We start from the raw sequence: 24,111 nt of genomic DNA, 5'->3' as shown, positions 1-24,111 counted from the left end.
TAATAGTATAGCATGTTGAAAAAACTAACAAAGTCATGGTATAGTATGTCGAATAAATAAAAGTAATTATATAATATGATGGAAAAAAACACAAATTATCGTATGTCCCACAAAACAAATCATGGTATAGTTTGTCAAAAAAAGTAAAAAAAATTCACAGCATAAAAATGCATGTTTAAAAAAAGATAAGTATAGTAAATTCGAAAGAAAGCCCAGTATGGAATGTCGAAAAATGTCAAAAAAGTATAGTAAGTCGAAAAAGTGAAAAACAAAGTTTAGTAAAGTTCGTCAGTAAAAGTCATATTAAAGTATGTCATAAAAAGTAGAAAAGTATTGTATAGTCAAAAAAGCAAAATAAAAGTAGAAAAAAGAGTCTCTAAAGTATGTGATATAACAGTCATAACAGTCATATGTCGAAATAAGTAAATTAAAGTCATAGCATTGTATGTCGAAAAAAGTAAAATAACAGTCATAGCATATCTAAAAGGAAAAAAAAATAGTTAGATAGTTTCTCAAAAAAAGTCATTCCGTGAAAGAAATAAAAAAGTCAGGATATTTTCCGAATTTTTTTTAATAATCATAGTATAGAACGTCGTAAAAAAAACTGTGTCAGGACCCCTCCCTTCCACTAGGGGTCTGGGTCCTGTTTGCTGGCTTCTTTGTTTTTCAGGTTGTTGATTGCTGCTGATGAGCCACACCTGAGCATCGTGGAGTTCCAGCCGTAAAGACTCAGCACCTGAACAGGGATCAAGCCTCTCTCCCCAGCTCTCTCTTCCTTTGCTGACACGGCTGCTGATTTGTTTCGTTTATTTTAAGTGTATGTATTCTTTAAATAAATGTGTTTATTTGTTACTCTCAACTAGTCTCGTCTTCTGTTTATGTTGCAGCCTTTGAATCGGGTTGAAACAACAGTCATAGTATATTATGTCATAAAAGTCAATGTATAAAATGTCGAAAAAAGTCATAAAAAAGTCTGAGTATAGCATGTCGAAAAAAAAGTCAATAAAAAAGTCATAGTATAGCGTGTCGAAAAAAAGTCAATAAATCAATTTTTTTTTTAAAAAAGACATTGTATAGCGTGTTGAAAAAATCTTAAAAAAGTCATATCATGGCTTGTTGAAATAAGTCAATAAAAAAGTCATAGTATAGCATGTCGAAAAAAGTCAATGTATAGAAAGTCGAAAAAGTCATAAAAAGGTCATGAAAGTCATGGTATAGCATGTTGAAAAAAGTCATATTATAGAATGTTGAAAAAAGTCATAGAAAAGTCATAGTATAGCATGTGGAAGAAAGTCAAAAAATCAGTATAGCATGTCAAAAATAGTCAATAAAAAAGTCATAGTATATCATGTCAAAAAAAAAAAAAAGTCATAGTATAGCATGTCGAAAAAAGTCATAAAAAATCATAGTATAGCATGTCGAAAAAAGTCAAGTCATAAAAAGTCATAGTATAGCATGTCGAAAAAAGTCATGAAAAAGTCATAGTATAGCATGTCGAAAAAAGTCATAGTATAGCATGTCGAAAAAGTCATAAAAAAGTCATAGTATAGCATGTCGAAAAAATGTCATAAAATAATCATAGTATAGCATGTCGAAAAAAGTCATAAAAAGTCATAGTATAGCATGTCGAAAAAAGTCATGAAAAAATCATAGTATAGCATGTCGAAAAAAAAAACTCATAGTATAGCATGTCGAAAAAAGTCATAAAAAGTCATAGTATAGCATGTCGAAAAAAGTCATAGTATAGCATGTCAAAAATAGTCAAAAAAAAGTCATAGTATAGCATGTCGAAAAAAGTCATAAAATAATCATAGTATAGCACGTCGAAAAAAGTCATAAAAAAGTCATAGTATAGCATGTCGAAAAAAGTCATAAAAAAGTCATAGTATAGCATGTCAAAAAAAGTCATAGTATAGCATGTCGAAAAAAAGTCATAAAAAATCATAGTATAGCATGTCGAAAAAAGTCATAAAAACTCATAGTATAGCATGTCGAAAAAAGTCATAAAAAAGTCATAGTATAGCATGTCGAAAAAAGTCATAGTATAGCATGTCGAAAAAGTCATAAAAAAGTCATAGTATAGCATGTCGAAAAAAGTCATAAAAAATCATAGTATAGCATGTCGAAAAAAGTCATAAAAAAGTCATAGTATAGCATGTCGAAAAAAGTCATAAAAAATATAGCATGTCGAAAAAAGTCATAAAAAATCATAGTATAGCATGTCGAAAAAAGTCATAAAAAAGTCATAGTATAGCATGTCGAAAAAAGTCATAAAAAAGTCATAGTATAGCATGTCGAAAAAAGTCATAAAAATCATAGTATAGCATGTCGAAAAAAGTCATGAAAAAATCATAGTATAGCATGTCGAAAAAAGTCATAGTATAGCATGTCGAAAAAGTCATAAAAAAGTCATAGTATAGCATGTCGAAAAAAGTCATAGTATAGCATGTCGAAAAAAGTCATAAAAAAGTCATAGTATAGCATGTCGAAAAAAGTCATAAAAAATCATAGTATAGCATGTCGAAAAAGTCATAAAAAATCATAGTATAGCATGTCGAAAAAAGTCATAAAAAAGTCATAGTATAGCATGTCGAAAAAAGTCATAGTATAGCATGTCGAAAAAAGTCATAAAAAAGTCATAGTATAGCATGTCGAAAAAAGTCAAAAAAAGTCATAGTATAGCATGTCATAAAAAAGTCATAGTATAGCATGTCGAAAAAAATCATAAAAAGTCATAGTATAGCATGTCGAAAAAAGTCATAAAAAAGTCATAGTATAGCATGTCGAAAAAAGTCATAAAAAAATCATAGTATAGCATGTCGAAAAAAGTCATAAAAAGTCATAGTATAAAAAAGTCATGTATATAGCATGTCGAAAAAAGTCATAAAAAAGTCATAGTATAGCATGTCGAAAAAAGTAAAAAAAATCATAGTATAGCATGTCGAAAAAAGTCATAAAAAAGTCATAGTATAGCATGTCGAAAAAAGTCATAAAAAGTCATAGTATAGCATGTCGAAAAAATAGTCATAAAAAAAAAGTCATAGTATAGCATGTCGAAAAAAGTCATAAAAAAGTCATAGTATAGCATGTCGAAAAAAGTCATAAAAGTCATAAAAAATATTCATAGCATGTCGAAAAAAGTCATAAAAAAGATTCATCGTATAGCATGTCGAAAAAAGTCAATAAAAAAGTCATAGTATAGCATGTCGAAAAAAGCCATCAAAAGTCATAGTATTTTTCATAAAAAAGTCATAGTATAGCATGTTGAAAAAATCATAAAAAAGTCATAGTATAGCATGTTAAAAAAGTCATAAAAAAGTCATAGTATAGCATGTCGAAAAAAAAAAAGTCATGTATAGAAAGTCAAAAAGTCATAAAAAGGTCATGAAAGTCATGGTATAGCATGTTGAAAAAAGTCATATTATAGAATGTTGAAAAAAGTCATAAAAAGTCATAGTATAGCATGTGGAAAAAAGTCATAGTATATAGCATGTCAAAAATAGTCAATAAAAAAGTCATAGTATAGCATGTCAAAAAAAATCATAAAAAATATTCATAGTATAGCATGTCGAAAAAAGTCATGAAAAAATCATAGTATAGCATGTCGAAAAAAGTCATAAAAAAGTCATAGTATAGCATGTCGAAAAAAGTCATAAAAAAGTCATACTATAGCATGTCATAAAAAGTCATAGTATAGCATGTCGAAAAAAGTCATAAAAAAGTCATAGTATAGCATGTCGAAAAATGTCATAAAATAATCATAGTATAGCATGTCGAAAAAAGTCATAAAAAGTCATAATATAGCATGTCGAAAAAAGTCATAAAAAATCATAGTATAGCATGTCAAAAAAAGTCATATTATAGCATGTCGAAAAAAGTCATTAAAAAATCTTAGTATAGCATGTGGAAGAAAGTCACAGTATAGCACGTCAAAAATAGTCAACAAAAAAGTCATAGTATAGCATCTCGAAAAATGTCATAAAATAATCATAGTATAGCATGTCGAAAAAAGTCATAAAAAGTCATAGTATAGCATGTCGAAAAAAGTCATAAAAAAGTCATAGTATAGCATGTCATAAAAAAGTCATAGTATAGCATGTCGAAAAATGTCATAAAATAATCATAGTATAGCATGTCGAAAAAAGTCATAAAAAGTCATAGTATAGCATGTCGAAAAAAAAAAAGTCATAAAAAAGTCATACTATAGCATGTCGAAAAAAAAAAGTCATAGTATAGCATGTCAAAAAAGTCATAAAAAAGTCATAGTATAGCATGTCGAAAAATAGTCAAAAAAAGTCATAGTATAGCATGTCGAAAAAAGTCATAAAAAAGTCATAGTATAGCATGTCGAAAAAAGTCATAGTATAGCATGTCGAAAAAAGTCATAAAAAAGTCATAGTATAGCATGTCGAAAAAAGTCATAAAAAAGTCATAGTATAGCATGTCGAAAAAAGTCATAAAAAAGTCATAGTATAGCATGTCGAAAAAAGTCACAAAAATCATAGTATAGCATGTCGAAAAAAGTCATATAAAGTCATAGTATAGCATGTCGAAAAAAGTCATAGTATAGCATGTCGAAAAAAGTCATAAAAAAGTCATAAAATAGCATGTCGAAAAAGTCATAGTATAGCATGTCGAAAAAAGTCATAAAAAAGTCATAGTATAGCATGTCGAAAAAAGTCATAAAAAATCATAGTATAGCATGTCGAAAAAAGTCATAAAAAGTCATAGTATAGCATGTCGAAAAAAGTCATAAAAAAGTCATAGTATAGCATGTCGAAAAAAGTCATAAAAAAGTCATAGTATAGCATGTCGAAAAAAGTCATAAAAAGTCATAGTATAGCATGTCGAAAAAAGTCATAAAAAAGTCATAGTATAGCATGTCGAAAAAAGTCAATAAAAAGTCATAGTATAGCATGTCGAAAAAGTCATAAAAAAGTCATAGTATAGCATGTCGAAAAAAAAAAAGTCATAGTATAGCATGTCGAAAAAAGTCAAAAATGTCATAGTATAGCATGTCGAAAAAAGTCATAAAAAGTCATAGTATAGCATGTCGAAAAAAGTCATAGTATAGCATGTCGTAAAAAGTCATAAAAAAGTCATAGTATAGCATGTCGAAAAAAGTCAAAAAAATCATAGTATAGCATGTCGAAAAAAGTCATAAAAAAGTCATAGTATAGCATGTCGAAAAAAGTCATAAAAAATCATAGTATAGCATGTCGAAAAAAGTCATAGTATAGCATGTCGTAAAAAGTCATAAAAAAGTCATAGTATAGCATGTCGAAAAAAGTCAAAAAAATCATAGTATAGCATGTCGAAAAAGTCATAAAAAAGTCATAGTATAGCGTGTGGAAAAAGTCACAGTATAGCACGTCAAAAATAGTCAACAAAAAAAAATAGTATAGCATCTCGAAAAATGTCATAAAAAAATCATAGTATAGCATGTCGAAAAAAGTCATAAAAAAGTCATAGTATAGCATGTCGTAAAAAGTCATAAAAGTCATAGTATAGCATGTCAAAAAAGTCATAAAAAAGTCATAGTATAGCATGTCGAAAAAAGTCAAAAAATGTCATAGTATAGCATGTCGAAAAAAGTCATAAAAAAGTCATAGTATAGCATGTCGAAAAAAGTCATAGTATAGCATGTCGAAAAAAGTCATAAAAAAGTCATACTATAGCATGTCGAAAAAAGTCATAAAAAAGTCATAGTATAGCATGTCGAAAAAAGTCATGAAAAAATCATAGTATAGCATGTCGAAAAAAGTCATAAAAATCATAGTATAGCATGTCGAAAAAAGTCATGAAAAAATCATAGTATAACATGTCGAAAAAAGTCATAGTATAGCATGTCGAAAAAAGTCATAAAAAAGTCATAGTATAGCATGTCGAAAAAAGTCATAGTATAGCATGTCGAAAAAAGTCATAAAAAAGTCATAGTATAGCATGTCGAAAAAAGTCATAAAAAGTCATAGTATAGCATGTCGAAAAAAGTCATAAAAAGTGATAGTATAGCATGTCGAAAAAAGTCATAAAAAAGTCATAGTATAGCATGTCGAAAAAAGTCACAAAAATCATAGTATAGCATGTCGAAAAAAGTCATGAAAAAATCATAGTATAACATGTCGAAAAAAGTCATAGTATAGCATGTCGAAAAAAAATAATCATAAAATGTCATAAAAAAGTCATAAAATAGCATGTAAAAAAAAAAGTCATAGTACAGCATGTCGAAAAAAGTCATAAAAAAGTCATAGTATAGCATGTCGAAAAAAGTCATAAAAAATCATAGTATAGCATGTCGAAAAAAGTCATAAAAAGTAATAGTATAGCATGTCGTAAAAAGTCATAAAAAAGTCATAGTATAGCATGTCGAAAAAAGTCATAAAAAAGTCATAGTATAGCATGTCGAAAAAAGTCAAAAAAGTCATACTATAGCATGTCGAAAAAAGTCATAAAAAAGTCATAGTATAGAATGTCGAAAAAAGTCATAAAAAGTCATAGTACAGCATGTCGAAAAAAGTCATAAAAAAGTCATAGTATAGCATGTCGAAAAAAGTCATAAAAAATCATAGTATAGCATGTCGAAAAAAGTCATAAAAAAGTCATAGTATAGCATGTCGAAAAAAGTCATGAAAAAATCATAGTATAGCATGTCGAAAAAAAGTCATAGTATAGCATGTCGTAAAAAGTCATAAAAAAGTCATAGTATAGCATGTCGAAAAAAGTCAAAAAAATCATAGTATAGAATGTCGAAAAAAGTCATAGTATAGCATGTCGAAAAATGTCATAAAATAATCATAGTATAGCATGTGGAAAAAGTCACAGTATAGCAAGTCAAAAAAAGTCATAAAAAAGTCATAGTATAGCATGTCGAAAAAAGTAAAAAAAAATCATAGTATAGCATGTCGAAAAAAGTCATAGTATAGCATGTCGAAAAAAGTCATAAAAAAGTCATAGTATAGCGTGTGGAAGAAAGTCACAGTATAGCACGTCAAAAATAGTCAACAAAAAAGTCATAGTATAGCATGTCGAAAAATGTCATAAAATAATCATAGTATAGCATGTCGAAAAAAGTCATAAAAAGTCATAGTATAGCATGTCGAAAAAACGCATTAAAAAAGTCATACTATAGCATGTCGAAAAATGTCATTAAAAAATCATAGTATAGCATGTCGAAAAAGTCACAAAAAGTCATAGTATAGCATGTCGAAAAAAGTCATACTATAGCATGTCGAAAAAAAAAAAGTCATAGTATAGCATGTCGTAAAAAGTCATAAAAAAGTCATAGTATAGCATGTCGAAAAAAGTCAAAAAATGTCATAGTATAGCATGTCGAAAAAAGTCATAAATAGCATGTCGAAAATGTCGAAAAAAGTCATAAAAAGTCATAGTATAGCATGTCGAAAAAAGTCATGAAAAAATCATAGTATAGCATGTCGAAAAAAGTCATAGTATAGCATGTCGAAAAAAGTCATAAAAAAGTCATACTATAGCATGTCGAAAAAAGTCATAAAAAAGTCATAGTATAGCATGTCGAAAAAAGTCATAAAAAAGTCATAGTCATAGTATAGCATGTCGAAAAAAGTCACAAAAATCATAGTATAGCATGTCGAAAAAAAGTCATAAAAAAAAAAAGTCATAGTATAGCATGTCGAAAAAAGTCATAGTATAGCATGTCGAAAAAAGTCATAAAAAACTCATAGTATAGCATGTCGAAAAAAGTCATAGTATAGCATGTCGAAAAAAGTCATAAAAAAGTCATAGTATAGCATGTCGAAAAAAGTCATAAAAAGTGATAGTATAGCATGTCGAAAAAAGTCATAAAAAAGTCATAGTATAGCATGTCGAAAAAAGTCATAAAAAAGTCATAGTATAGCATGTCGAAAAAAGTCATGAAAAAATCATAGTATAGCATGTCGAAAAAAGTCATAGTATAGCATGTCGTAAAAAGTCATAAAAAAGTCATAGTATAGCATGTCGAAAAAAGTCAAAAAAATCATAGTATAGCATGTTGAAAAAAAAAAAGTCATAGTATAGCATGTCGAAAAAAGTCATAAAAAAGTCATAGTATAGCGTGTGGAAGAAAGTCACAGTATAGCACGTCAAAAAAAGTCATAAAAAAGTCATAGTATAGCATGTCGAAAAAAGTCACAAAAAATCATAGTATAGCATGTCGAAAAAAGTCATAGTATAGCATGTCGAAAAAAGTCATAAAAAAGTCATAGTATAGCGTGTGGAAGAAAGTCACAGTATAGCACGTCAAAAATAGTCAACAAAAAAGTCATAGTATAGCATCTCGAAAAATGTCATAAAATAATCATAGTATAGCATGTCGAAAAAAGTCATAAAAAGTCATAGTATAGCATGTCGAAAAAAGTCATAAAAAATCATATATAGCATGTCGAAAAATGTCATAAAATAATCATAGTATAGCATGTCGAAAAAAGTCATAAAAAGTCATAGTATAGCATGTCGAAAAAAGTCATAGTATAGCATGTCGAAAAAAAAAAAGTCATAGTATAGCATGTCGTAAAAAGTCATAAAAAAGTCATAGTATAGCATGTCGAAAAAAGTCAAAAAAAGTCATAGTATAGCATGTCGAAAAAAGTCATAGTATAGCATGTCGAAAAAAGTCATAAAAAGTCATAGTATAGCATGTCGAAAAAAGTCATGAAAAAATCATAGTATAGCATGTCGAAAAAAGTCATAGTATAGCATGTCGAAAAAAGTCATAAAAAAGTCATACTATAGCATGTCGAAAAAAGTCATAAAAAAGTCATAGTATAGCATGTCGAAAAAAGTCATAAAAAAGTCATAGTATAGCATGTCGAAAAAAGTCACAAAAATCATAGTATAGCATGTCGAAAAAAGTCATGAAAGAATCATAGTATAGCATGTCGAAAAAAAAAAGTCATAGTATAGCATGTCGAAAAAAGTCATAAAAAAGTCATAGTATAGCATGTCGAAAAAAGTCATAGTATAGCATGTCGAAAAAAGTCATAAAAAAGTCATAGTATAGCATGTCGAAAAAAGTCATAAAAAGTCATAGTATAGCATGTCGAAAAAAGTCATAAAAAAGTCATAGTATAGCATGTCGAAAAAAGTCATAAAAAAGTCATAGTATAGCATGTCGAAAAAAGTCAAAAAAGTCATACTATAGCATGTCGAAAAAATAGTCATAAAAAAGTCATAGTATAGCATGTCGAAAAAGTCATAAAAAGTCATAGTATAGCATGTCGAAAAAAGTCATAAAAAAGTCATAGTATAGCATGTCGAAAAAAGTCATAAAAAATCATAGTATAGCATGTCGAAAAAAGTCATAAAAAGTGATAGTATAGCATGTCGAAAAAAGTCATAAAAAAGTCATAGTATAGCATGTCGAAAAAAGTCATAAAAAAGTCATAGTATAGCATGTCGAAAAAAGTCAAAAAAAGTCATACTATAGCATGTCGAAAAAAGTCATAAAAAAGTCATAGTATAGCATGTCGCAAAAAGTCATAAAAAGTCATAGTATAGCATGTCGAAAAAAGTCATAAAAAAGTCATAGTATAGCATGTCGTAAAAAGTCATAAAAAAGTCATAGTATAGCATGTCGAAAAAAGTCATAAAAAAGTCATACTATAGCATGTCGAAAAAAGTCATAAAAAAGTCATAGTATAGCATGTCGAAAAAAGTCATAAAAAAGTCATAGTATAGCATGTCGAAAAAAGTCATAAAAAGTCATAGTATAGCATGTCGAAAAAAGTCATAAAAAAGTCATAGTATAGCATGTCGAAAAAAGTCATGAAAAAATCATAGTATAGCATGTCGAAAAAAGTCATAAAAAAGTCATAGTATAGCATGTCGAAAAAAGTCATAAAAAAATCATAGTATAGCATGTCGAAAAAAGTCATAGTATAGCATGTCGTAAAAAGTCATAAAAAAGTCATAGTATAGCATGTCGAAAAAAGTCAAAAAAATCATAGTATAGCATGTTGAAAAAAGTCATAGTATAGCATGTCGAAAAAAGTCATAAAAAATCATAGTATAGCATGTCGAAAAAAGTCATAAAAAAGTCATAGTATAGCATGTCGAAAAAAGTCATGAAAAAATCATAGTATAGCATGTCGAAAAAAGTCATAGTATAGCATGTCGTAAAAAGTCATAAAAAAGTCATAAAAAAGTCATAGTATAGCATGTCGAAAAAAGTCAAAAAAATCATAGTATAGCATGTCGAAAAAAGTCATAGTATAGCATGTTGAAAAAAGTCATAAAAAAGTCATAGTATAGCGTGTGGAAAAAGAAAAAAACAGTATAGCAAGTCAAAAAAAGTCATAAAAAAGTCATAGTATAGCATGTCGAAAAAAACATAAAAAAAAATCATAGTATAGCATGTCGAAAAAAAAAGTCATAGTATAGCATGTCGAAAAAAGTCATAAAAAAGTCATAGTATAGCGTGTGGAAGAAAGTCACAGTATAGCACGTCAAAAATAGTCAACAAAAAAGTCATAGTATAGCATCTCGAAAAATGTCATAAAAATCATAGTATAGCATGTCGAAAAAAGTCATAAAAAGTCATAGTATAGCATGTCGAAAAAAGTCATAAAATAGCATGTCGAAAAATGTCATAAAATAATTATAGTATAGCATGTCGAAAAAGTCACAAAAAGTCATAGTATAGCATGTCGAAAAAAGTCATAAAAAAGTCATACTATAGCATGTCGAAAAAAGTCATAGTATAGCATGTCGTAAAAAGTCATAAAAAAGTCATAGTATAGCATGTCGAAAAAGTCAAAAAATGTCATAGTATAGCATGTCGAAAAAAAAAAAGTCATAGTATAGCATGTCGAAAAAAGTCATAAAAAGTCATAGTATAGCATGTCAAAAAAGTCATGAAAAAAGTCATAGTATAGCATGTCGAAAAAAGTCATAGTATAGCATGTCGAAAAAGTCATAAAAAAGTCATACTATAGCATGTCGAAAAAGTCATAAAAAAGTCATAGTATAGCATGTCGAAAAAAGTCATAAAAAAGTCATAGTATAGCATGTCGAAAAAAGTCACAAAAATCATAGTATAGCATGTCGAAAAAAGTCATAAAAAATCATAGTATAGCATGTCGAAAAAAGTCATAGTATAGCATGTCGAAAAAAGTCATAAAAAACTCATAGTATAGCATGTCGAAAAAAAGTCATAGTACAGCATGTCGAAAAAAGTCATAAAAAAGTACATAGTATAGCATGTCGAAAAAAGTCATAAAAAGTGATAGTATAGCATGTCGAAAAAGTCATAAAAAAGTCATAGTATAGCATGTCGAAAAAAGTCATAAAAAAGTCATAGTATAGCATGTCGAAAAAAGTCAAAAAAGTCATAGTATAGCATGTCGAAAAAAGTCATAAAAAAGTCATAGTATAGCATGTCGAAAAAGTCAAAAAATGTCATAGTATAGCATGTCGAAAAAAGTCATAAAAAAGTCATAGTATAGCATGTCGAAAAAAGTCATGAAAAAATCATAGTATAGCATGTTGAAAAAAAAAAATCATAAAAAGTCATAGTATAGCATGTCGAAAAAAGTCATAAAAAAGTCATAGTATAGCATGTCGAAAAAAGTCATAAAAAAGTCATAGTATAGCATGTCGAAAAAGTCAAAAAAGTCATAGTATAGCATGTCGAAAAAAGTCATAAAAAAGTCATAGTATAGCATGTCGCAAAAAGTCATAAAAAGTCATAGTATAGCATGTCGAAAAAAGTCATAAAAAAGTCATAGTATAGCATGTCGAAAAAAGTCAAAAAATGTCATAGTATAGCATGTCGAAAAAAGTCATAAAAAAGTCATAGTATAGCATGTCGAAAAAAGTCATAAAAAAGTCATAGTATAGCATGTCGAAAAAAGTCATAAAAAAGTCATAGTATAGCATGTCGAAAAAAGTCACAAAAATCATAGTATAGCATGTCGAAAAAAGTCATAAAAAAGTCATTGTATAGCATGTCGAAAAAAAAAAAATCATAGTATAGCATGTCGAAAAAAGTCATAAAAAAGTCATAGTATAGCATGTCGAAAAAAGTCATGAAAAAATCATAGTATAGCATGTCGAAAAAAGTCATAAAAAGTCATAGTATAGCATGTCGAAAAAAGTCATAAAAAAGTCATAGTATAGCATGTCGAAAAAAGTCAATAAAAAGTCATAGTATAGCATGTCGAAAAAAGTCAAAAAAAAGTCATACTATAGCATGTCGAAAAAAGTCATAAAAAAGTCATAGTATAGCATGTCGCAAAAAGTCATAAAAAGTCATAGTATAGCATGTCGAAAAAAGTCATAAAAAAGTCATAGTATAGCATGTCGAAAAAAGTCATAAAAAATCATAGTATAGCATGTTGAAAAAAGTCATAAAAAGTCATAGTATAGCATGTCGAAAAAGTCATATAAAAAAAAAGTCATAAAAAAGTCATGTCGTAAAAAGTCATAAAAAAGTCATAGTATAGCATGTCGAAAAAAGTCATAAAAAAGTCATAGTATAGCATGTCGAAAAAGTCAAAAAATGTCATAGTATAGCATGTCGAAAAAAGTCATAAAAAAGTCATAGTATAGCATGTCGAAAAAAGTCATAAAAAAGTCATAGTATAGCATGTCGAAAAAAGTCATGAAAAAATCATAGTATAGCATGTCGAAAAAAGTCATAGTATAGCATGTCGTAAAAAGTCATAAAAAAGTCATAGTATAGCATGTCGAAAAAAGTCAAAAAATAGCATGTAAAAAAAAAGTCATAAAAAGTCATAGTATAAATGTCATAAAAAAGTCATAAAAAAGTCATAGTATAGCATGTCGAAAAAAGTCAAAAAAAAAAGTCATAGTATAGCATGTCAAAAAAGTCATAAAAAAGTCATAGTATAGCATGTCGAAAAAAGTCATAAAAAAATCATAGTATAGCATGTCGAAAAAGTCATAGTATAGCATGTCGAAAAAAGTCATAAAAAAGTCATAGTATAGCATGTCGAAAAAGGTCATAGTATAGCATGTCAAAAATAGTCAACAAAAAAGTCATAGTATAGCATGTCGAAAAATGTCATAAAATAATCATAGTATAGCATGTCGAAAAAAGTCATAAAAAGTCATAGTATAGCATGTCGAAAAAAGTCATAAAATAGCATGTAAAAATGTCATAAAAAATCATAAAAAGTCATAGTATAGCATGTCGAAAACAGTCACAAAAAAGTCATAGTATAGCATGTCGAAAAAAGTCATAAAAAAGTCATACTATAGCATGTCGAAAAAAGTCATAGTATAGCATGTCGTAAAAAGTCATAAAAAAGTCATAGTATAGCATGTCGAAAAAAGTCATAAAAAGTCATAATATAGCATGTCGAAAAAAGTCATAAAAAAGTCATAGTATAGCATGTCGAAAAAAGTCATGAAAAAATCATAGTATAGCATGTCGAAAAAAAGTCATAGTATAGCATGTCGTAAAAAGTCATAAAAAAGTCATAGTATAGCATGTCGAAAAAAGTCAAAAAAAGTCATATAGCATATAAAAGCATGTCGAAAAAAGTCATAAAAAAGTCATAGTATAGCATGTCGCAAAAAGTCATAAAAACTCATAGTATAGCATGTCGAAAAAAGTCATAAAAAAGTCATAGTATAGCATGTCGAAAAAAGTCATAAAAAAGTCATAGTATAGCATGTCGAAAAAAGTCATAAAAAAAAAGTCATAGTATAGCATGTCGAAAAAAAAAAGTCATAGTATAGCATGTCGAAAAAAGTCATAAAAAAGTCATAGTATAGCATGTCGAAAAAAGTCATAAAATAATCATAGTATAGCATGTCGAAAAAAGTCATATAAAGTCATAGTATAGCATGTCGAAAAAAGTCATAGTATAGCATGTCGAAAAAAGTCATAAAATAGCATAGTATAGCGTGTGGAAAAAAGTCACAGTATAGCATGTCAAAAATAGTCAACAAAAAAGTCATAGTATAGCATCTCGAAAAATGTCATAAAATAATCATAGTATAGCATGTCGAAAAAAGTCATAAAAAGTCATAGTATAGCATGTCGAAAAAAGTCATAAAAAATCATAAATGTCGAAAAAAGTCATAGTATAGCATGTCGAAAAAGTCAAAAAAATCATAGTATAGCATGTCGAAAAAAGTCATAAAAAATCATAGTATAGCATGTCGAAAAAAAAGTCATAAATATAGCATGTCGAAAAAAGTCATAAAAAAGTCATATAGCATGTCGAAAAATGTCATAAAATAATCATAGTATAGCATGTCGAAAAAAGTCATAAAAAGTCATAGTATAGCATGTCGAAAAAAGTCATAAAAAAGTCATAGTATAGCATGTCGAAAAAAGTCATAGTATAGCATGTCGAAAAAAGTCATAAAAAAGTCATAGTATAGCATGTCGAAAAAAGTCAAAAAAGTCATAGTATAGCATGTCGAAAAAAGTCATAAAAAAGTCATAGTATAGCATGTCGAAAAAAGTCATAGTATAGCACGTCAAAAATAGTCAATAAAAAAGTCATAGTATAGCATGTCGAAAAATGTCATAAAAAATCATAGTATAGCATGTCGAAAAAAGTCATAAAAAAGTCATAGTATAGCATGTCGAAAAATGTCATAAAATAATCATAGTATAGCATGTCGAAAAAAGTCATAAAAAGTCATAGTATAGCATGTCGAAAAAAGTCATAAAAAAGTCATAGTATAGCATGTCGAAAAAAGTCATAAAAAAGTCATAGCATGTCGAAAAAAGTCATAAAAAAGTCATAGTATAGCATGTCGAAAAAAGTCATAGTATAGCATGTCGAAAAAAGTCATAAAAAAGTCATAGTATAGCATGTGGAAAAAGTCATAAAAAAGTCATAGTATAGCATGTTGAAAAAAGTCAATAAAAAAGTCATAGTATAGCATGTCGTAAAAAGCCATAAAAAAAAATCATAGTATAGCATGTTGAAAAAATAAAAAAGTCATAGTATAGCATGTCGAAAAAAGTCATAAAAAAGTCATAGTATAGCATGTCGAAAAAATAAAAAATCATAGTATAGCATGTCGAAAAAAGTCATAAAAAAGTCATAGTATAGCATGTCGAAAAAAGTCATAAAAAAGTATAGCATGTCGAAAAAAGTCATAAAAAAGTCATAGTATAGCATGTGGAAAAAAGTCATAAAAAAGTCAGTATAGCATGTCAAAAAAGTCAACAAAAAAGTCATAGTATAGCATGTCGAAAAAATGTCATAAAATAATCATAGTATAGCATGTCATCATAAAAAATCGAAAAAAAAAGTCATAAAAAATCATAGTATAGCATGTCGAAAAATAAAAAAGTCATAGTATAGCATGTCGAAAAATGTCATAAAATAATCATAGTATAGCATGTCGAAAAAAGTCATAAAAAGTCATAGTATAGCATGTCGAAAAAAGTCATAAAAAAGTCATAGTATAGCATGTCGAAAAAGTCATAAAAAAAGTCATAGTATAGCATGTCAGAAAAAGTCATAAAAAAGTCATAGTATAGCATGTCGAAAAAAGTCATAAAAAAGTCATAGTATAGCATGTCGAAAAAAGTCATAAAAAAGTCATAGTATAGCATGTCGAAAAAAGTCATAGTATAGCATGTCGAAAAATCATAAAAAAGTCATAAAATGTCGAAAAAAGTCATAGTATAGCATGTCGAAAAAAGTCATAAAAAATCATAGTATAGCATGTCGAAAAAAGTCATAAAAAATCATAGTATAGCATGTCGAAAAAAGTCATAGTATAGCATGTCGTAAAAAGTCATAAAAAAGTCATTGTATAGCATGTCGAAAAAAGTCATAAAAAAAAGTCATAGTATAGCATGTCGAAAAAAGTCATAAAAAAGTCATAGTATAGCATGTCGCAAAAAGTCATAAAAACTCATAGTATAGCATGTCGAAAAAAGTCATAAAAAAGTCATAGTATAGCATGTCGAAAAAGTCATAGTATACATGTCGAAAAAAGTCATAAAAAAGTCATAGTATAGCATGTCGAAAAAAGTCATAAAAAATCATAGTATAGCATGTCGAAAAAAGTCATAGTATAGCATGTCGTAAAAAGTCATAAAAAAGTCATAGTATAGCATGTCGAAAAAAGTCATAAAAAGTCATAGTATAGCAAAGTCATAAAAAAGTCATAGTATAGCATGTCGAAAAAAGTCATAAAAAAGTCATAGTATAGCATGTCGAAGAAAGTCATAAAAAAGTCAAAAATAGTCAACAAAAAAGTCATAGTATAGCATGTCGAAAAATGTCATAAAATAATCATAGTATAGCATGTCGAAAAAAGTCATAAAAAGTCATAGTATAGCATGTCGAAAAAAGTCATAAAAAAGTCATAGTATAGCATGTCGAAAAAAGTCATAGTATAGCATGTCGAAAAAAGTCATAAAAAAGTCATAGTATAGCATGTCGAAAAAAGTCATAAAAAAGTCATAGTATAGCATGTCGAAAAAAGTCATAAAAAAGTCATAGTATAGCATGTCGAAAAAGTCATAGTATAGCATGTCGAAAAATAGTCATAAAAAAAAGTCATAGTATAGCATGTCGAAAAAAAAAAGTCATAAAAAAGTCATAGTATAGCATGTCGAAAAAGTCATAAAAACTCATAGTATAGCATGTCGCAAAAAGTCATAAAAATCATAGTATAGCATGTCGAAAAAAGTCATAAAAAATCATAGTATAGCATGTCGAAAAAAGTCATAGTATAGCATGTCGAAAAATAGTCATAAAAATAAAAAAGTCATAGTATAGCATGTCGAAAAAAGTCATAAAAAAGTATAGCATGTCGAAAAAAGTCATAAAAAAGTCATAGTATAGCATGTCGAAAAAAGTCATGAAAAAATCATAGTATAGCATGTCGAAAAAAGTCATAGTATAGCATGTCGTAAAAAGTCATAAAAACTCATAGTATAGCATGTCGAAAAAAGTCAAAAAAAATCATAGTATAGCATGTCGAAAAAAGTCATAGTATAGCATGTCGAAAAAAGTCATAAAAAAGTCATAGTATAGCATGTGTGAAAAAAGTCACAGTATAAACGTCATAAAATAGTCAAAAAAGTCAAAAAAATCATAGTATAGCATCTCGAAAAATGTCATAAAATAATCATAGTATAGCATGTTTAAAAAAGTCATAAAAAGTCATAGTATAGCATGTCATAAAAAAGTCATAAAAAAAAAAGTCATAGTATAGCATGTCGAAAAAAGTCATAGTATAGCATGTCGAAAAAAGTCACAAAAAATCATAGTATAGCATGTCGAAAAAAGTCATAAAAAAGTCATTGTATAGCATGTCGAAAAAAGTCATGAAAAAGTCATACTATAGCATGTCGAAAAAAGTCATAAAAAGTCAAAGTATAGCATGTCGAAAAAGTCATAAAAACTCATAGTATAGCATGTCGAAAAAGTCATAAAAAAGTCATAGTATAGCATGTCGAAAAAAAAGTCATAGTATAGCATGTCGAAAAAAAGTCATAAAAAAGTCATAGTATAGCATGTTGAAAAAGTCATAGCATAGCATCAAAAAAGTCATAAAAAAGTCATAGTATAGCATGTCGAAAAAAGTCATAAAAAATCATAGTATAGCATGTCGAAAAAAGTCATAAAAAAAAAGTCATAGTATAGCATGTCGAAAAAAGTCATAAAAAAGTCATAGTATAGCATGTCGAAAAAAGTCACAAAAATCATAGTATAGCATGTCAAAAAAGTCAACAAAAAAGTCATAGTATAGCATGTCGAAAAAAGTCATAAAAAAGTCATAGTATAGCATGTCGAAAAAAGTCATAAAAAAGTCATAGTATAGCATGTCGAAAAAATAAAAAGCATAGTCATAAAAAAGTCATAGTATAGCATGTCGAAAAAAGTCATAAAAAAATCATAGTATAGCATGTCGAAAAAAGTCATAAAAAATCATAGTATAGCATGTCGAAAAGTCATAAAAAAGTCATAGTATAGCATGTCGAAAAAAGTCATAAAATAGTATAGCATAAAAAGTCATAAAAGAGTCATAGTATAGCATGTCGAAAAAGTCATGAAAAAGTCATAGTATAGCATGTCGAAATAAGTCATAAAAAATCATAAAATAGCATGTCAAAAAAAAGTCATAGTATAGCATGTCGTAAAAAATAAAAAGTCATAGTATAGCATGTCGTAAAAAGTCATAAAAAGTCATAGTATAGCATGTCGAAAAAAGTCATAAAATAATCATAGTATAGCATGTCGAAAAAAGTCATAAAAAGTCATAGTATAGCATGTCGAAAAAAGTCATAGTATAGCATGTCGAAAAAAAAGTCATAAAATAATCATAGTATAGCATGTCGAAAAAAGTCATAAAAGTCATAGTATAGCATGTCGAAAAAGTCATGAAAAAGTCATAGTATAGCATGTCGAAATAAGTCATAAAAAAGTCATAGTATAGCATGTGGAAAAAAGTCATAAAAAAAAAAGTCATAGTATAGCATGTCGTAAAAAGTCATAAAAAAGTCATAGTATAGCATGTCGAAAAAAGTCATAGTATAGCATGTCGTAAAAAGTCATAAAAAAGTCATAGTATAGCATGTCGAAAAAAGTCATAAAAAGTCATAGTATAGCATGTCGAAAAAAGTCATGAAAAAGTCATAGTATAGCATGTCGAAAAAAGTCATAAAAAAGTCATAGTATAGCATGTCGAAAAAAGTCATAAAAAGTCATAGTATAGCATGTCGTAAAAAGTCATAAAAATCATAGTATAGCATGTCGAAAAAAGTCATAGTATATAGCATGTCGTAAAAAGTCATAAAAAAGTCATAGTATAGCATGTCGAAAAAAAAAGTCATAAAAATGTCATAGTATAGCATGTCGTAAAAAGTCATAAAAAAGTCATAGTATAGCATGTCGAAAAAATAAAAAAGTCATAGTATAGCATGTCGAAAAAAGTCATAAAAAAAAGTCATAAAAAAGTATAGCATGTCGAAAAAAGTCATAAAAAAGTCATAGTATAGTCATGTCGAAAAAGTCATAAAAAGTCATAGTATAGCATGTCGAAAAAAGTCATAAAAAAGTCATAGTATAGCATGTCGAAAAAAAGTCATAAAAATAAATCATAGTATAGCATGTCAAAAAACGTCAAAAAAAATCATTGTATAGCATGTCGAAAAAAGTCATAGTATAGCATGTCGTAAAAATGTCAAAAAAAGTCATAGTATAGCGTGTGGAAGAAAGTCATAGTATAGAACGTCGTAAAAAAATTGTATAGTGTCAGGACCCCTCCCTTCCACTAGGGGTCTGGGTCCTGTTTGCTGGCTTCTTTGTTTTTCAGGTTGTTGATTGCTGCTGATGAGCCACACCTGAGCATCGTGGAGTTCCAGCCGTAAAGACTCAGCACCTGAACAGGGATCAAGCCTCTCTCCCCAGCTCTCTCTTCCTTTGCTGACACGGCTGCTGATTTGTTTCGTTTATTTTAAGTGTATGTATTCTTTAAATAAATGTGTTTATTTGTTACTCTCAACTAGTCTCGTCTTCTGTTTATGTTGCAGCCTTTGAATCGGGTTGAAACAACAGTCATAGTATAGTATGTCGTAAAAGTGAAAAAAGTCATATTACAGTATGTTGAAAGTCATAAAATAGTATGTACTAAAAAGTTAAAAAAATGTTGAAAAAAGAAAAAAAGGTAATAGTTTAGAATGTCTGAAATAGTCAAAATAAGTCATAGTATAGTATGTCCAAAAAAGTCAAAGTTGAGAATGCCGAATAAAGTAAAAAAAGCAGCATGCATGCATTTAGCTTGGAACATTTAGCGAACAGTCTTGAAAAAAATGAAGAGAAATTCATCATCATTCCATGTATATTAATTATAATACCTTTGAAATTGATTATATTTATCGATCAATATAATCCCAGCAAAGTAGTTCAGGAAATGAGTTTCCATTTCAGTCTTTGAGAACGTTTTCAATCTAATTTCAAAGCAGGAAAATTAAATTGTATCTTGAATATAAAAATAAAGGGTCAAAGCACAACTGTTAGGGACTGCAGGCATAAAAATGACTTCATGGAGAGGATAAAAACATTTAGTCATTAAGCCTGATCACTGCAAACATTATTGGCTATTATCTTATAAAGTTACAACGAATGCTTGATACAATAAGTCTAACAAATGCTATTATATATATTCTGATTTTCTGTTTTATTGTGATTTTGGTCATGCATTCTAGAAATGATGCCACATATTTGGCCTTCAGAATTGTTATATGTACACGTAAATATAAACGTACAAAAGTGTAGCCTACATATACAATATATATGGGAACCTAGAGCAGCCACCAGAGAGACGAGGGCTGTTCCAGGATCTCTAACACTGATCAGAACTTGTATGTCTCTGCTCTGGTTTAAGAAAAACAAATGCCTTTAATTGTATTGTTCCCGCTGAAAGAAGTGATTCTAATTCTGGTCTTCTCAGACGTATAACCAGTTTCTCTTTTTGTAAGTTATATTGAATTTCCCCCGCTGAATGCTGTCTTTGCTCGCTGGCTGCATTCATCCAATCACCCCCCAGTGTTAGCTTTTGAGATTTGTGAGGGCAATGATTTTCATCTGCAAACAAACTGCTGGTCTTGATAGAATTCCTCAGTCGGCCCAGCCTGAGTGTTGTTATTAAGCAACCTAAAATGACACAGTCTGCAGGGGGGCCTGCCAGTGGAAAGATGCTGTCCATTAGCTGTCAACAATGACCACTGGGTCTACCCTCCCATGGGACTGGCAAGCAAGGCATCGTCTCATCCCGAGTCTGGCTGAGAGATCACACAGGCCCCATTGTCTCAAGCAGCCTGGGGTCTTATTGTAGCAGCGCCTCTGGGAAAGGACGAGCCTTCACGTCCGTAGTCTGTTAAAGAATGGGCTTTCTCCAGGCTAAGGCCATGGAAACTGTAAGGGATGAATCCAGGGGAACACAGAGAGGCTACGGAGTAGATTTGGAATAGGGGCACCCCTCCTTAGACAAGTTTGGAGTCCCCATCCAGACCTCCCTCTCTCCTCTCCCTCTCCCAGTGCTGACCTCCCTTCTCCACCTCTGTTTAATAATGCCTGGGCCTTGGTCATTATTTTGGGCAGATGGAGACGGGGGCAGCCAGTGAAAGGAGCTGGTGTCACTCCTGAGGAGAGGATGGTAGGGATGACAGAGAAGAAAAAGCAAATCAGAGAAAAGATCAAAAGCAGAAGCTCGCCTTTCACTCGCCTGAAAGCGCTAAAGAGGATAAGGAACGATCGGGCCCGGGGTCTCCTGTCCTCTCTGGCAATTAGACTCAGCTGATGGAGAGAAAGGCGTGAATGGCAGGGTTCAAGGCCCTCTCTAGGACTCACACAACGGGAAGGAGTTTTTTCCCCGACGCCTCCTTTATCTTCCTCTCCTTTCAGAGTGTCAGAAATGCAGCTGAAATATCTCTCCAAAAAGACAGCACAATCCCCAATGCCAAACCTTAATCACGGTGGCTGATGAGATTGAGGGGGAGGGGAGGTGGGTTTTTGAGAGAAAACACACATTCTTTTCACAATTCATCTTTACACTTTATATGAAGCCAGGATTGGTGGGGGGTGTAGTCGGTTTATGTACGATAATCAAATTGAACAAATTAGAGTCCATATTTTCAGGAGACAAGAGGACATAACACATCCTTGGAGCCTAGTTGAACACCAATAAACAACTATATCATTGAGTTTTAAAATGTATTACAGAATCAAGCTGTTTTCAAGGCCTTAACTGAAATGAAAACAATTTATCTGGCCTTTCCTCATTCATTTTTAAATGTAGAAAACATGAGGGAAAGAAGAAAACTAGAAAAGATTATAGGTGCTACAGTTTCATCAAACTGATATAAAACTGATTCAATGAAAATGCAAAATAAATTAGCATGCATGCATCAGTAAACAGATGTTACTGGCATTGTCATGATGTTTTTTGGGGGTTTTTTTACAATAGGTTGGACTGTTTCATACAATTGAGTATTCTTCTTTTGACTAGAGAGCAGTCTCAGACACGGCCACAGCAACATGTCCCACAGGAACCTATTACCATCTTCTGCATATTCAAGAGTTTCAATAGGCCGTCTATCATCCTCACAGAGGGACACGCAGCATTTGCTACAACTTTAACAGCTTGTCATGTTAGGCGCACAGGGGATTTCAATTACGCAGGTCATCAGAGAGTGAAGAAACTGTATTTGGGTCACACATATTTAATTTTTACATATTTACTTTGGTAAAGGTTGCTAAAAAGCCATTTGTAAACTCAAGAATAATAAAACCAGCTGCACTTGGCTTATCTAAGGAGGAGCAATGTGGCCCACAAAGACGACAAATGGGCAAAAAAAAGCTTTGGGGGGATTAAATGCTATGTTTAAAAAGTAGGTTTGTCTGTGGAGTCCACCCTTCAGAGGTTTGTTCAGGCCTAGCAGTGTAGACCCCAACCCATAATCCTCCTGCAGACACACCTGTAGAGGAGAGTATAAAGACCCTGGACTGAACTGAGTCAAGCATCAAGCTTCAAGGAGTCTCTCCACAGCAGCTCCACAGCCTCCAGACCGACCCTGAAGATGACTCCCTCTGCTGCTCCTGCTCGGCCTCTCTCAAGCACTTCCTTTCCTGGAGGAAGGAGATGAAGAAGAAGTCCCAGACACCGTCGACGTCACCACCAGGATTCTGACCTCCAACAACGGCACCGATGAGATCCTGCTGGAAGGAGACCTGCTGGCTCCCAAAACCAGAAACGCCATGAAGTGCTGATCCCAGAACTGCCAGTGGAAGAAAGCCTCCAACGGCTTGGTGATGATCCCCTTCACCGTGAGCAGAGAGTTCACCAGCTGGGAGAGGCAGAAGATCGACAACGCCATGAAGGCCTTCAACAGCTGGACCTGCCTCCGCTTCGTCCCCCGTCAGAACGAGTACGACTACATCAGCATCGAGAACAAAGCCGGATGTTTCTCCGCTCTGGGCAGAACGGGAGGCAGACAGGTGCTCTCTCTCAACAGGCAGGGCTGCCTCTACCATGGCATCATCCAGCACGAGATCAACCACGCTCTGGGCTTCAATCACGAACAGACCAGGAGCGACCGCGACTACTACGTCAGGATCAACTGGGAGAACATCAACCCGCAGATGGCCTACAACTTCTACAAGCAGGACACCAACAACCTGAACACTCCCTACGACTACTCCTCCATCATGCACTATGGAAAAACAGCCTTCTCCATCCAGTCCGGGGGGGACTCCATCACCACCATCCCCGACGCCAACGTCCAGATCGGACAGAGGCGGGGCATGTCCTACTGGGACGTCGTGAGGATCAACACGCTGTACGGCTGCTAAAAACAATGTATCCCATCAAAATGTTCATTTCTGAAAATAAGTTTCTGTTATAGCATTATATTCTTAAATAAACAGACAGTAGTATCTTAAATTGAGTGAATGAATCTGTGAAACCTCTTTAATTAAATTGAAGCATAAGCTACATTTTCGTGTGTGTTGGTCAATTTTCAATTTCTTCTTATAAAACGTTACTTTGGAAAATTAGCTTACACATTATTGCATAAACTTGCATAATAAGGTCTGAAGCACTAAATAAAACCTCCACACTCTAATTTCAACCGGTTTTCATTTAAACATTTTTTTTATTGTCAACAAATGCCATGTAAAGACCAAAACCAACAATGAATGATAGATTGAATAAGTTGTATCTGTGTATCCAAAGCCTTATGTAGCTCATTCTTCCCTGTCCTATGTTTTCCAAAAACTATTAAAATGACATCAGTGAGCCACACTTTTGCAATGAGTTCCTTCATAACCATGAAAATGTTTACTTTCGGTCAGTTCCACAACGTTAAATAAATAGTTAATAGTAATGACATATGATTGAAAAGCTAGCTCTAACAAATGGTTTAAATAGCTAGCTAAAAGTAATGGGTAAATTGTCGAAAAGTCCATCTTCAGCCACACTAATTAGTTGCTGCAGCCTACAAAATGCAAGCTTAGCCAAAACGAAACTAGAAAGTTCAGTTGAATAATTGAAATATTGAGACAATATTCACTTTTAAATCTTTAATAGTTAAATAAAATCCAGTTGTAAAATGTAAATGAATACATTTGGAGCATGAACAGGTAG

At 30.8% G+C, this 24,111-nt stretch overlaps 1 pseudogene; it reads left to right on the top strand.

Moving 5' to 3' along the window:
- The window catches only part of LOC129106237 (high choriolytic enzyme 1-like), a 39,370-nt pseudogene extending 16,052 nt beyond the window's left edge, over nt 1-23,318 (top strand).
- Nucleotides 23,319-24,111: the final 793 nt, after the last annotated feature.

The sequence above is a fragment of the Anoplopoma fimbria genome, chromosome 2, assembly GCF_027596085.1.
Source record: "Anoplopoma fimbria isolate UVic2021 breed Golden Eagle Sablefish chromosome 2, Afim_UVic_2022, whole genome shotgun sequence".
NCBI lineage: Eukaryota > Metazoa > Chordata > Actinopteri > Perciformes > Anoplopomatidae > Anoplopoma > Anoplopoma fimbria.
The sequence above is the reverse complement of the archived record's forward strand: the minus strand, read 5'-3'. Positions and strand labels throughout refer to the sequence as shown.